Source organism: Brachyhypopomus gauderio, unplaced genomic scaffold (genome assembly GCF_052324685.1).
Source record: "Brachyhypopomus gauderio isolate BG-103 unplaced genomic scaffold, BGAUD_0.2 sc37, whole genome shotgun sequence".
Taxonomy (NCBI): Eukaryota; Metazoa; Chordata; class Actinopteri; order Gymnotiformes; family Hypopomidae; genus Brachyhypopomus; species Brachyhypopomus gauderio.
The window spans coordinates 272359-283870 of NW_027506867.1; the positions used below are offsets into that span (position 1 = coordinate 272359).

The following is an 11512-nucleotide window of genomic DNA, read 5'->3' on the forward strand; positions in this document are numbered from 1 at the left end:
TATCCGTGATTTGGTGGGAGGTCTCACACTTATGGGGGGGGGGGGTGTTATGTCCTATGATAGTGTTGTATTGTGTTTGCTGTCTACTCCGCTCCAGACTCCGCTCCAGACTCCGCTCCAGACTCCGCTCCAGACTCCGCTCCAGACTCCATTTCACCCTGCACTATATAAGGCCCTTCCCGGTGCCTCCCAGCGAGACATTTTTGCTCCTTGGTGGTGTTGGTGTTAGTTATTAGTATTCTGCATTTGTACCTCATCTTAGAACTCTGGTTTTTGACTGCTTTGAACTTGTTTATGCTTTTTGCCTTTGCCCCTGTTGGATTGTCTGCCGGTTGTACATTTTGTAAATATTCTATGTGTTGTTGGTGTTCTGGTAAGTAGGGAGTGGCTGCCATTTTGTTTTGGGATTTGGGTTTGTTTGTATGGTTTTTTGTTAGGGAGTTAGGGTAGTACTGTATGTTTGTTTTCTGTTAGAGTAATTAGTGTTTGGTTTATTTTATAGTTCAGTTCTGTTTATGTTGGCCTGGGCCACTCCTGAAGCTGAGACCAGTTACGTGTATGTATATATCTTGTAAATTACAATTTCTGTATAATACACCTTTAACCACCCACTCCTGTTGTCCCATCATCACTAACATTCGCACTGCTGTTCACATACACCACTGTTACGGTCCTCACGCCTAGACAGGCCGTAACAACTGTAGCACTCATTCTCTAGAAATAATCATGTAGTAAAGAGTCTCTGCAGTAGCTTTATGGTACAGGACACAGATTGATAGTTTTGTTACCTTTGAGTCAGATGATGGAATATGGATTTATATGGGTTTTGACTAAAGAAAACTTTATGGCACTGCTTTCATGCAGTGTTTGATACCACTGAACTTTACACTGCAGCAGTGCACAGGCTACTTCAAGTCGTGCCTTGGTAACATCTTGTGGGGATGTCTGGACAGCGCTGATGTTTCTCCTCTGGAGATAATCTTCTGCAAACTGCAAAGTGGCATTTTACATGGTAAGAGTAATATCAGTTACTTATAAATGCCCATCACATTATTTTCAAAAGGTTTACCCTCAACACTAAAATCCCACAACTGCTGGAATCCTGCTGCTTGTTGTGCAGCATTGTTTGTACTGTCCATTTAGGCTCCTGGTCTCCATGTCCTGTCATCCTTAAGAAGTTCCTAATTATTGTTTTAAAAAAATGATAGAAGAACACAGTTTAACATCACACCAGTTCTTTTCAGAAAAAAGCTCCAAAATTAGCACTGTAAAATAGCAATGTTAAAATGTTATTACCGCCAGTTACGTAGCAGCTTGCGCTCGAGTGCACTTTCATTTGCCAGGGGATCGATCAACACAAGGACCTTGTCAGACATGTTGACAATATAAAAGAAATGAGTTCATTCATGTTATTCTCTCGTCATATTATAACATTCTGCTGCATCATAGCACAATTAGAATATCTCTGTACGATTCATGCAAATAATGACTGATGTACACTACCAGTCAAATGTTTGAACACAAAAAAAGGCATTTTAATCTAAAGGATTATGCCTTAATTTGTTTATAAGACAATTTGGGAAGGTTGTTGTATATATTAATTAATTCTCAACATACTTGATTTTAAATGCACCCTTTATTTCAGAACTTTAGTTCTCTACAAGGTCTCTGCATGTGAGAATGTGTTCAGGACTGATGTTAAAGCATCATAGGTGCTGCTTCATGAACAGGACAGTTACTTCAAAGAATCTAATATTTGTTTATTAGAGCATAAATAGAGCACAGCATTCGTTCATTGCTTTAGCATCTTTCCAGTTTTTTTATGTCAAAAATAATAAAAATAAACAAAGTAGGTGTGACCAAACATTTGACTTGTAGTGTAAACAAACCTGCTCTGAAAAATAAGGAAAGGTAAACAAACCACTAAAACCCAGTGAGCCCCAGTGTTTACAGGGCACATCCAGATTTCCTCCAGTGGAAACGTCATCTAAAGAATGTGTTGAATACAAAGTTGTCATTATTGTTACTGATAATCATTACTGCTAGACTGTAAAAGTGATGAAAGTACCTTTTTGAGCCTCTGGAATTGTCCAGAAAACAACGATGTTGCAATAACGCCACAGAGCTGATGAACAGCTTTCTGTTAAGAACAACTGAAATTTTAATTATGTTGCAAGAAATACCTAACACAGCTACATAAATATAATTGCCACTTACCTGCTGTTTTTCAATGAGTGTGTGCAAGTACGCATCAATAACCTGCATTGTAAAATAAACAACCATTAAAGATTGTTATACTTCCTCTTGTAATACATTTTGACAGTGATTTGGTCTCTTACATCATCAGCCAGCCACTCGGTCCCATGCAGTGTACGGAAAGACGAATCAAACAGTTTATATGGTCCAACAACTGCCTCCACCCGACCACAGTCTTCTGCAGCCCACAACATTCGAACTGAAAGCACAGCATGAATGTCAAAGCATAGATATTTGTTTTTTCTAATCCCTGTACTATTACAGTTACATGGCCAAAAGCATGTGAATACATGAACACCATTCTCATTTGCCCTAGTTTAACGCCAGGGCCTTTCAAACCCAGGGCCATCTATACACAATTCCCTATGCCATTGCATGATGTAGAATTAAGATTTCCCTCCCATACAATGACCATGCCTGGCCAGATCAGTTCATTAGAAGAGGTATGCACATACTTTTGGCAACATAGTGCATCTGACAAACGTCCAACAGGTCTAAATGGCCAACGGGCCAACATGTATAGTTTGAACAGGCCAAATCCCTTTCATGCAAACTATAAACAAGGGTAGGCTGAACAAATGACCAACAGGTCAAACTTGAACACAGAACTCATTAACAACCTCTTTCTTGTATGCTTTCCTGTATGGCTGATGAACCTGGGGGATGCTTCAACAGTCAACAGTGGTAATTGTCACATACACTGTTGACTGGTATACAGAAAGCTGTGAAAGGCAAACTCATCATACTCTAATGATTGTGTAATTGAAAAAAATGTCTGTATAAAGACTCATTGAATAATAAGGAATGGATCAAATAAACACTAAACAAGAAACAATATATTCAAGACCTATGTAGGCCTCAATTTACCTCTGTTGTTGCATCACAGACTTGAGTGTGTTTTTTAGGGGCAAAGTGGATAACTGATGGTCTCTGTGGCAGGTAAATGTCTTCAGTTAGTCTTTCCAAATCTCCTCCCATGGTCAAAGAGTTGGGGCCATCAGAACATGTGCTGGTCTCATTCTCTTTGAGGATCTTGTGAGATTCTTGAGTGGTGACTTGCCTGTCATCATTTTGGCTTCTTCTGTATGGCTTGATGTGGTTGACACCCAGGTCTACTGACGCACCCATGCGTCAAAGATGGCCACCGTGCGAGTATATACATTAATGTTATTAATATCTCAGCGATACAACATCGCAGGCACACGGTTAGAACGTGTTTGAAAACTGGAAACTGTTTTCAAAAAAATGTTAATTCATGCTTGAGCAGACTGGCCACAAGATGGCAATACATGACCGAGTTGAAGCACGCCCGTATATGGCTAATCCTTTTATGGCTTGCACAAGGGGGGGGGGGGGGGGGGGGGGGGGGGGGGTATTGCTCCTGCCTGTGACTGCTGTGACTGGCGGATTCAAGTGTCAGTCATTACATGACCGCTGACATCACTCACATCGCCCTTTACGGATGTAGGAGGGTTTTAGGACGGCATTAGATCCGTTTCACCTCGGACAAACACGGAAATACACTTTGACGGCCGCTAGCTAGCGAGCTAGCGTCTACTCACCTACATGGCGATGGTGAAGGTATGTTGATGATCGATGACTAATAGAATGTTATTTTGCAATATTGATCACTATAATAGCGGGCGATCACAGATAGGGTCGCGAATTTCGCGATGGTCCCGTGTAGTTAGTTCGCTAGCTAGCAGCTAGCTAGCATCTGGCTAGCTAGCGTCTACTGATGAACCTGTGTTGATTTCCTGAGGGGTTTATGAAAAATATAAACGATCGATGACTAAATGCAATATCGATCACTATAATAGCGGGCGATCACAGATAGGGTCGCGAATTTCGCGATGGTGTACTGTAGTCCTGTTTGTAGTTCTATGTAGCATCTAGCTAGCTAGCGTCTACTGATGACCCCCATATTGTAGGCCTGAGGAGAGACTCGTGACCGATGACCTACGACCTCAGGAAACATATCGCCCTTTGCGGAAGTTTTGGCCGCTTTTTGACGCCTGAGGTAAACAAACCGGTTTTGCTCAGTAGTTTACTACTACTACTACTAGCCCTTACTACTACTACATAGCGGTTATGAACCTATGTTGATTTCCTGAAGGGTTTTATGAAAAGTATAACAGATCGAAGGCAATATTGCTCACTATAATAGCGGACGATCGCAGATCGGCTCGCGATGTGTTACTAGCTGTCTAGCTAGCCTCCTGGCTAGCTGGCTGGCTAGCTAGAAACTGCTTCTGTGCAAAATTCGTAATTTATTCTTTATAAAATTATTTTTACTTATTTTTTTATTATTTCGTATTTGTCTTTTGCCTATATGCTTGCTTTGTAGATGTGAAAGTATAGTATATAATAATCTAGATGAGTGGATATGGTTTTGGCTATGCTGATTTAGCCTGTAGTTCAGGAGTTTGATGGGAGTTTCGTAGTTTGGTGTACACATTTTTGTACTTGTATACTACTATATATATTACATGTTTCACTATTTTTGTGAAGCAAACCCTTGAGCAAACATATTTCAAGCAACAATATTATTGATCTTTTAGTAAATGTGTAATTTCATATAAAATATGAAAAGTTTTGAAAATATGCCTCATATTTCCAGGTTTAGGACCATATTATTTATTTATGCAATACTCTAAGTCAATGTAACCTCATTAGGAAGAGAGCTGAGATTGTTCTGAACATTTTGATATGAGACATGTGGGTAAAATGCTATAATTAAGTATGTTTAGAGACACATTTATGTAACCATGCTTAAACAGCAAAAATGCCCATAGTGTATGTCTGTGTCTCTCTCTGTTCAATAAAAACAAGTTGCTGTGCGCAATTGGCTGCCGCTTCTCGCCGGTGTGTGATTGGTTGTCTGAGAGGTAGCTGTCTTAACAATTGTAAAGCGCCTTGGGTATCGTGAAAAGGCACTATATAAATTGAAACATTCATTCATTTATAAAAAAAATTAGACATACTTCATTCACAAATTCTCTTCCCTGATCAGAGAGTATTCTATTTGGACAACCATGTCTATATAAAATTGAGCAAATATTTCGTCCCACTTCAGCTGTTGATTTTGTCTTTATTGGGAAAGCTTCAACCCATTTGGAAAAGTAATCTGTGGCTGTCAGGATATACTGGAAGCCATCGGCAGTTTTTGGAAGCGGTCCTGTCCAATCAATGCCAATGAGCTCCCAGACAGCAGATACCTATAAATTTAAAACATACATGTTTTATTTTACATTTCAACATTTTTCTTAAAAGCTGTTGTATATTATAGAGATACCACTGGACATTTACTTTTATACACTCCAATGGCTGGGCACCAGTCAAAGGTTTTCCAGTTCGCTGGCACTGATCACATTCCAAGACCTTTAAGAAAGTCACTGTTAATATTTATGCAGATTTATCAACAGCTCAAAACACACAAGAACGCACTTCAACACATACCCAGTTGTCAAGATCAATGGTCATGCCAAGCCAGTAAAATCTGGAGCACACTGCAGCTCGAGTTTTCAGGATGCCTGAATGTCCTCCAATCGGAGAGGCGTGAAATTCCTGAAAGCTTTCTTGCCTCTTCTTTGGATTTTATGGCTTTTCTACTTTTAAAGAAAAGCTGTCCTTCTGCATTGAATATTCATTAACATTCATTAAAGTCGTATAATAATTAAAGAGCTACCTTACCAAGACACTGGCTACATTTAAACAAATAAATGCTCACCCTTTTCAGTAAATTTGGAAGCATACCTCCTCAAATGTAATTTTTGGGAGTTATTATACCCAGATGGGTATGATCCCTGAGAGAGGAAGTTGAATACCTCATCCCACCTGTTCTCCATAGCTATATATGGATAGGGAGAGAGAAGAGATGGGATAACTTTTATAATTTTATTTGGATGTAAAATGGTACATTTCATAGTACATCTCTATTATATATAGAGTACTGAGTATAATGTGCTATATATCTTATCTTTTGTTTGTTTTTAAGGCATGGATTACAGTGAAGTAGAGAGCATGGAAAGAAATCTCTTAAATTTTGCGCTGACCATTCTGAACATTCTAGAAAAGTGGAGGCACCACCACGAATTTGCCTCATGAAATCCTGCCTCATGTCATCTTTGCAAAGCCAGTATGTAAAACATTTACATGTTTATAGGTCAAAATGACAATAGAAACAAATGACAAGCCTGTGGGTCTGCGCATGTGCAAAACCGCAAACGAGCACAACTCGACAGAACACCGTCTGTCAGGGGAGGTCAGTGTGAGAGCCTGTGCTACAGGTCCATGAAGAAGGAGTCACCACACAGTTTACGAGTAGGGAGGAGGAAGTGTAGGGCTAAAGCAGGGGTTTCATATTTCAGTCCTGTGTCCACAACACTGCACAGTTTAGCATTAAATTATTTTTAATTTTATACAACTGTATTGTTCTAAAATTGGAATAACATTGAGCTGTTGGTATCCTGGAGCTGAGCTTGAAACTCTATGGCAGTGTTTCTCAGTCCTGTTCCTAACTGCTCCACACAGTTTTAAATATTCCACGATTCAACTCACTAAGTATTGAATGTACATGATCTAGCTCCAACTGCTTATCAAACAAACGGTTTATTAAGTCACTAGTGAAGTGGATTATGTGTGTTGAGCTATGTGAATTACCACAAGTAGGATTAAGAGACACTGCTCTAGGAATGAATATATTGGCAAAACAGAGTCCCCAGAGTCAGTCCTGTCAACACTATACTTTGCAGTTTTTTTGTGTTCCTCCAATATGACAGTTTTTTACTTAGTTAATGAGCTGAATCTGGTATTATAAATGAGGAAAAGCACTAAAATATGCATGACATGGGGTCTCAGTGACTGGGTTGGAGTCTCTGTTTGTCGTTAAGTTCAGATGTTCACTGTTTTTGACTAACAAAAGTTAAGGGGTTTGTTGACAGGTTAGACCACATATGTCAAAGTCAAGGCCCGCGGGCCAGATCCGGCCCGTGAATTGATTATCTATGGCCCCCTGGATGATATTTAATTACTATTAGAACCGGCCCGCAAGACACAGCCACCCGATGGTGTTTTGCACGCACAAACACTACATTCCCCACAATGCAACGGTAGCCCGCAAAGTCACTGTAGCGCACACAAGCGGCGAGGGTCCGCGCAGCGAAAATGACGTAATCGCAGTGGCTTCACCTGTGCGCTCTGTCGATTCGTGAGGTCGTGCACCTCTCGAATTTTGCAACTTTGCGCGCACCAGCACATTAAACTTAATTAAGTTAAATATTTATACATATATTCGAAATGATTCGTTTTTTATTCACATTATTTAATGGTTGTTTATTTTCAAAACGCCCAATCTTAACGTCTTCACGTTCTCTCATGTTTCGTCCTGGAATTACAAGAGGCTCGTATTTGTTAACGCAATACAAGAGAACTGGGGTGAGTTTCCCAAAACGTTCTTAGCACTAAGTACTTCGTAACCTCGTTCTTATGTACGAGGTTAAGAAGTACTTAGTGCTAAGAACGTTTTGGGAAACTCACTCCTGTTCAGTCAGACAGATATTTGTTGTGAAACGAAGTAGTTACAATTTCAAGCATTTTCAAGTACTTAGCCTAAATTCCAGCACTTTTCAAACCTTTATTACTTTATTCAGTGGCGCAAAAAGGGGGCATGCAGCGTATGCGACGCATAGGGGCGCTGCACTAGAGGGGGCGCCAAATCGATGAGATATAATACTTAATTTGTGTCCATCTTACGTTCGCCACCCCCCCCCCCCCCCTCCCCCCGTCAACAACTTTCGTTCGTTCCGATAGTATGTTTGCATACACCTCAGAAAGTAAGTAATTGCACCCCTGACTTTATTCATTTAATGTACAGGACATGTTTTCTTTGAAGGAAGTTTGTTTTTATCTGTTTGCTTGCTGAAAAATGTTTTCACTTGAAATTACTGACAGATCCATAAGAAAATATTGCTTTATTCATTTAAGCATTAAATAATATACACTGTGTTAGGTCTTGGTTCAATAGGCTATGTGCAATCATTTCAATATGTTTTAATAAACATTGAACCAGTCCGGCCCTCTGCTTGTAGCAAATTTGGTTTTTTGGCCCTCTGTGTATTTGACTTTGACATCCCTGGGTTAGACAGATATACATGTCTCAGGATTATGTATAACTTGAGCATTATTTTAATGTCAGTGATAGCCTATCCATGTTCTGTATGCAAAATCTATTGTCATAAAATAAGCAAACGGGTCCAGGTTCCATTCTTGGGGTTCTTATGCCATGCACATTTTTTTTCTCCATTTTAAAACACTTTTTTTACTCGGCCCCACCCACATTGATCTTAATTTGCTAAATAGGTCAATCAGGTTTTAGAAAAGGTAAAACACAACGTGTGATATAGGATCCCCAGGACTGGTATACGGAACCCCTGAATTAAACAAAGTCATTACTAATTTTGCTTACCCTCTTACAGATTGGACTTTCTGATTCAACTCCTGTTGTGCTGAGACACGCATGCTGTTCACATGTCGCAGACACTGCCCTATGCAAACGTATAGTGGCTTTGCTTTTTCAAACTGCACATTTTTCTCAGCTCAGTGTGCCAGTTGTTCCCCCTGTGCACAGCTGTACTGAAACTGAACAGTGCTGGCACAAACCTTGGACAATCGTAAGTTTATAATAATCACACTAGATGAATGATCTAATTTAATGCACTTCTTCTTTCGGCTATTCTCTTTCAGGGGTCACCACAGCGGATCAAACTCCTCCATCTGGCCCTGTCCTGAGTGTCCTCCACTGACACCCCAGCCACTCTGATATCCTCTACCACTGCATCCATAAACCTCCTCTTAGGTCAAGAACTCCACTGCTGTCTCTCCCAAACATTTCCATGCCTCCACTGGAATATCATCAGGTCCAACTGCCTTACCACACTTCATTCTCTGAATTGCAGCCCTTACTTCCTCCTTGCTCACCTGAGGCACTTCCTGATTCACAACCTCTACCTCTTCTAACCTTCTTTCCCTTTCATTCTCTTGATTCATCAGCTCCTCAAAATACTCCTTTCACCTTCCCAAGACACTCTCCTCACCAGACAACACATTTCCATCTTTATCCTTTATCATCCTAACCTGCTGCACATCCTGCCCATCACAGTTTCTCTGTCTGGCCAATCTGTACAGATCCTTTTCCCCTTCCTTAGTGTCCAACTTCTCATACAGCTTGCTATATGCCTTCTCTTTAGCTTCTGCCACTGCTCTCTTTGCCTTGCGACACATCTCCTTGTACCTCTGTCTACTTTCTTCATCTCGCTGAAAATCCCAATTCTTTTTAGCCAACCGCTTTCCTCTCAAACTTTCCTGAACTTCCTCATTCCACCACCACGACTCCTTGTCTATCTTCCTCTGTCCTGAGGTCAAGTACCTTCCTAGCCACATCCCTCACTGCATTTGAAGTTTCGTCCCAGGTATCCAGAACACCACCACCATTACCCAGTACCTGCCTCACCTCATCCCTGAATTTTACACCACAGTCCTCATCCTTTAACTTCCACCACCTGATCTTAGGTTCCGCTCTCACTCTCTTCCTCTTCTTCACCTCCAACATCATCCTACATATCACCATCCTATGCTGTTTAGCTACGCTCTCCCCGGGTAACACCTTGCAATCACTAACCTCTTTCAGGTTTCGTCTCCTATAGAGGATATAGTCGACCTGTGTGCATCTTCCACCACTCTTATGTTACCCTGTGCATGTAACCCATGTAGCCTATCTGTTGACCTGGTGTGCTAAACCTTAAGCACATTCTCTACCTTACACTCATTTAGAAATTCTAAAACACACTTTTTGCAAAACATTAAACACAGTTGTTCACATAAGACATTCAAACATTCAAAACTGAAAATCATGTGTTTCTTTTGGAAAACACTGCCACGCAACTGCTACACTCACCTACCAAAATCCATACCCAGTCCTCCTCACACGTTACAACACTTGAGCTATGTATGTTTAAATCAATAGTGGTTTAAATTGATGTCCACACATTCAGTCTGTATTGTCTATCTTTTTGCAGGCTTCTACCCAAGACGATTGCATGCAAGCACCTACAAGCACCTGGGAGATGGTCTGACTTGCCAGTGGATGTACTGATGCCGGGGTTGGATGTGCCATTGCCACAAAAGGACGTGCTGATGCTCCTACCTGAGGCCCAACATCTACACCGAAGGGACTGTGGGAACTAGAACCATAAATGTAGAACCACCTTTTGTCCACAAATACGGACTTGTGCCAACAGGCTGCCCAATGGAGGATGGGTTCCCTTTTCAGTCTTGGTCCTCCCAAGGTTTTCTTCCTAATTTTTTATTTATTTATTTAAACTTTATTTTACCAGGGAAAAATCCCATTAAGAACCTCTTTTTCAAGGGAGCCCTGGCCAAGATGCAACAACAGCAATACAGTTACAGCCAACAAATAAAATTACAAAGTTAATTAAAACAGGTGCATGTGAGGGAGGCTGTCTCTCCCTCACTTCCTAATCCCCACCATCATCGTGGGTTTTTCCTCGCCACTGTTGCCTTTGGCTTGCTCATTATGGATCTGGAGCCATACGATTGTAAAGCTGCTTTGTGACAACATGTGTTGTAAAAAGTGCTATATAAATAAATTTGACTTTGACTTTATGATCACAGTGTACCCTTCTTCTGATGGCTACTTCCAGCAGGATAACTCGCCATGTTATAATTCATGATTCATCTCAGACAGATTTATTGAACACAACAATGAGTTCCCTGTACTCCAGTGGCCTACATAGTCAGATCTCAATCCAATAGAGCACCTTTGGGATGTGGTGGAACGGGAGATTCGCATCATTGATGTGCAGCCGACAAATCTGCAGCAACTGCGTAGCAATCACATGATGCTATCATGTCAACATGGACCAGACTCTCTGAGGAATGTTTCCAGTACCTTGTTGAATCTATGCCACAAAGGATTAAGGCAGTTCTGAATGCAAAATGGGGTCCAACCTGGTACTAGCTGTAATGGTGGTGAACCCGAGGGTAGAGAAGGATCCATTAGCAGGTGTAAAGATGTTGAATTTTAATATAGAAAAACAATGAACTGAAGTCCCAAAAGGGGACGACCCCAAAGGGTAGACAGGCAGCAGCACAAAAGGGCAAGACAAAAACGGGAGAGTCAAAAACCAGAGAAGACTAAGAGCAGCAGACAAAGGTAACAAAAGGGCCAAACAGGCAG

At 40.9% G+C, this 11512-nt stretch overlaps 1 long non-coding RNA gene across 2 annotated transcripts; it reads left to right on the top strand.

Moving 5' to 3' along the window:
* Positions 1-3631: 3631 nt before the first annotated feature.
* On the top strand, positions 3632-10938 carry LOC143485556 (uncharacterized). 2 transcript variants are annotated; one of them, XR_013122923.1, is made up of 2 exons: positions 3632-3837; positions 8733-10938. It is a non-coding gene; the product is annotated as an uncharacterized LOC143485556 (long non-coding RNA). The 2 variants fall into 2 exon arrangements; XR_013122921.1 differs by having other exon boundaries at positions 9001-10938.
* Positions 10939-11512: the final 574 nt, after the last annotated feature.